This window comes from Pleurodeles waltl, chromosome 5 (genome assembly GCF_031143425.1).
Source record: "Pleurodeles waltl isolate 20211129_DDA chromosome 5, aPleWal1.hap1.20221129, whole genome shotgun sequence".
NCBI lineage: Eukaryota > Metazoa > Chordata > Amphibia > Caudata > Salamandridae > Pleurodeles > Pleurodeles waltl.
This window is the reverse complement of record NC_090444.1, coordinates 615,296,087-615,300,163: the sequence shown is the minus strand read 5'-3', so window position 1 is coordinate 615,300,163 and position 4,077 is coordinate 615,296,087.

The window sequence follows — 4,077 nt, the reverse complement described above, 5'->3', positions numbered from 1 at the left end:
CTTGTGTGTGCTGGTGGGGAGAAAATGACTAAGTCGACATAGCACTCCCCTCAGAGTGCCATGCCTTCAACCAACTGCCTGTGGCATAGGTAATTCACATCTCTAGCAGGCCTTACAGCCCTAAGGCAGGTTGCAGTATACCACAGGTGAGGGCATAGTTGCATGAGCACTATGCCCCTACAGTTTCTAAGCCAAACCTTATACATTGTAAGTGCAGGGTAGCCATAAAGAGTATATGGTCTGGGAGTCTCTCAATTACGAACTCCACAGTTCCATAATGGCTACACTGAAATCTGGGAAGTTTGGTATCAAACTTCTCAGCACAATAAATCCACACTGATGCCAGTGTGGGATTTATTGAAAAATGCACACAGAGGGCATCTTAGAGATGCCCCCTGTATACTAGTCCAAACACCAGTGTTAGGCTGACCAGTTCCTGACAGCCTGCCACAACCATACGGGTTTCTGGCCATATGGGGTGAGTGCCTTTGTCACTCTGTGGCCAGGAACAAAGCCTGCACTGGGTTTAGGTGCTTATCGCCTCCCCCTGCAGGAACTGTAACACCTGGCGGTGAGCTTCAAAGGCTCATGCCTGTTGTTACTGCGCCCCAGGGCATCCCAGCTAGTGGAGATGCCCGCCCCTCCGGACACAGCCCTAACTTTTGGCAGCAAGTCTGGAGGAGATAATGAGAAAAACAAGGAGGAGTCACTCACCAGTCAGGACAGCCCATAAGGTGCCCTGAGCTGAGGTGACCCCAGCCTTAAGAAATCCTCCATCTTGGTTTTAGAGGATTCCCCCAACAGGAATAGGGATGTGCCCCCCCTCCTCTCAGAGAGGATCCACCCTCCAGGACAGTAACCATTGGCTCCTGCCCCCCAGACCTAAACACACCCCGAAATTCAGTATTTAGGGGGACCCTGAACTGAGGAAATCAGATTCCTGCAATCTGAAGAAAGAAGAAGGACTGCTGACCTGAAAACCCCGTAGAGACGACGGAGACGACAACTGACTTGGCCCCAGCCCTACCGGCCTGTCTCCCGAGTCAAAGAACCTGCACAGCGATGCATCCAGCGGGACCAGTGACCTCAGAGGACTCAGAGGACTGACCTGCACCTAAATACCAAGAACCTCCTGAGGACAGTGGCTCTGTCCAGAAACAACTACAAAATAGCAACAAGAAACCAACTTTAAAGAGACTCTCACTTCCCGCCAGAAGCGTGAGTCTTCACACTCTGCACCTGACGCCCCGGGCTCGAGTTTGTAGAAACCAACACTGCAGTGAGGACTCCCAGGCGACTCCAGTCGACCTCCCTGTACTCCCACAGCGACGCCTGCAGAGAGGATCCAGATCCAGAGGCTCCCCCTGACCGCGGCTGCCTGGTAACAAAGGAACCTGATGCCTGGACCAAGCACTGCACCAGCAGCCCCCAGGACCGAGAGGAACCACCTACCACAGCAGGAGTGACCGGCAGGCAGCCCTCATCCTTGCCCAGCTGGTGGCTGGCCCAAGATGCCCCCGTGCCCTGCCTACATTGCCAGAGTGACCCCCGGGTCCCTCCATTGTTTTCAATACAAAACCCAATGCCTACTTTGCACATTGCACCCGGCCACCCCTGTGCCGCTGAGGGCGTGTTTGTGTGCTTGTGTGTGTGTGTGTCCCAGTGCTCTATAAAACCCCCCTGGTCTGCTCCCCGAGGATGCAGGTACTTACCTGCTAGCAGACTTGAACTGGAGCACCCCTGTTCTCCATAGGCGCCTATGTATTTGGGCCCTCCTTTGACCTCTGCACCTGACCGGCCCTGTGTTGCTGGTGCTGTGGCTTTGGGGTTGCCTTGAACCCCCAACGGTGGGCTGCCTATGCCCAGGAGACTGACTGTGTAAGTGCTTTATTTACCTGAAACTGCTGATTTTTGCACTGCGTCCACTTTTAAAATAGCTATTTGGCATTTTAATCAAAACTGTGTGTACTACTGTTTTAAATCAGGGTTCTATACTTACCTGTGTGAAGTACCTTGCAATGTATGTACTTACCTAAAATGTGAATCTTCTGGTTCTAAAAATAAATTAAGAAAATGTATTTTTCTGAATAAAAACCTATTGGCCTGGAGTTAAGTCTTTGAGTGTGTGTTCCTCATTTATTGCCTGTGTGTGTACAACAAATGCTTAACACTACCCTCTGATAAGCCTACTGCTCGACCACACTACCACAAAATAGAGCATTAGTATTATCTAATTTTGCCACTATCAACCTCAAAGGAGAACCCTTGTACTCTATGCACACTATCTCTCACTTTGAGATAGTATATACAGAGCCAACTTCCTTCACCTGGTATTAACATACCTTATGTGTACCCCATTTGAGCCGCTTCACAACTGTCCTTTACAGCTCTTAACTATCAAAACTGTCTTTTTAGTTGCCATTACTTCTGCCCACAGAGAAAGTGAGCTACAGGCTCTGTCATCTAAGCCTCCTTCTCTGGCCATACATCCTGACAAAGTGGTGCTTTGCATGAGGGCTTTATTTCTACCTAAGGTAGTGACACCCTTTCATGTTGGACTGTCCATCACCTTGCCTACCTTTTATGCACCCCCACATCTGTCTCATGAAGAGGAGAGACTCCACCGTCTGGACCCAAAAAGAGCATTGGCGTTCTATCTTGAGCGTACCAAAGACTTCCGGGTTGGCGATCAACTCTTTGTGGGATATGTGGGTGCAAGGAAGGGGAAGGCAGTGCAGAAGAAGACCATTTCACAATGGGCACTCTTATGCATCAAAATGTGCTATGCTCTGGCTAAAAAGTAACCTCCCGAAGGTTTGCGAGCTCACTCCACCAGAGCCACTGCTGCTACCACAGCGCTAGCACGGGCATTCCAGTCATCTGTCAAACAGCAACGTGGGCATCTCTGCACACTTTTACCCAACACTACTGCCTAGACAATCAGGTCCAAAGGGATGTCTGCTTTGGTTGTTCGGTCCTGTAGGACTTCTTGGTGTGATCTTGGTTCGCAGCCGACCACCGTGTGTCAGGAATGCCCAAGGTGCCTCCTGAGTTATCTGTCAGCATCCCCAGGGATTAGGGTTAAATCATATCTCTGTTCTTGGTTAAACCTTCATGTTTCTAAGTAAACATAATGTGCTGTGTTACACAATTGGTTTTATCAATGCTTGTTTTACAAATGCTTGTTTGCTAATGTGACCAGGTGTAGACATGTGCTTCTAATTTGGGTTTGGTGTAGACGTGCTTCTAATTGGATGTGGTGACTCATCCACATGTGGAAACTCAACTGCTTTCCTGATTGGCTATAAATAGAGTGAAGCATGCCTACCTGCTTGGCTTTGTTTTGCTTCCTCATCTCAGCATCTGATTTGGCAATCCAGCCCCTGCTGTCATCCTCATATTCAGGACTTTTGAGGCAATTCCTTTCTTCGTTCCTGTACTAGCGGACACCAGGCATTCCTCCAGCACTCCGGAAAAGACTGCAGCTAAGTGACTGTATTCTCCAGGGAGTTTGTTCTTTGAGCGCCGCGCTTTCCTAGAACAGCTGGTGTATTTCAGACCTTGTATTTTAGCAGAGTGCTTATCTTGAAGAGACAAATGCATTTCTGAATATTCTACATTATTAGTGTAGTTACTTGCCTATATGTGCTTCAGGAAATGTGCTTGAGCTCAAGTACTACAAAGTGACAGTGCAATTTTAAAAGAGCATTTACGTGACTTTTCTTTCTCTAATAGCATAACTCTTGGATTTATATTGTGTCATTCATGCCTGTGTTTCAGGTTTGGGGAATTTGCTTTTGAAGGGTTTTTCACACACACATTGAAACCAAATCAAACCGTGCCACCCTAACTGTTTAAACCCAGAGTGGACATTTGTATTTCTTGGATTGTTTTTGTTCCTTTTAGTTTAACCCTATGTATGCAGGAAAGTTATACGTGAAATAATGAATGCCCTTGTTTGTCTTTCTTGTGCATGATAAGTGCAACCACAGTTTGAATTGTAGTGTGCAACAGTGAATCTCTGTGAAGCCAGCCCTAGTGTCGCAGTACTTATTGTTATGGTACTCAGTTAGGGTT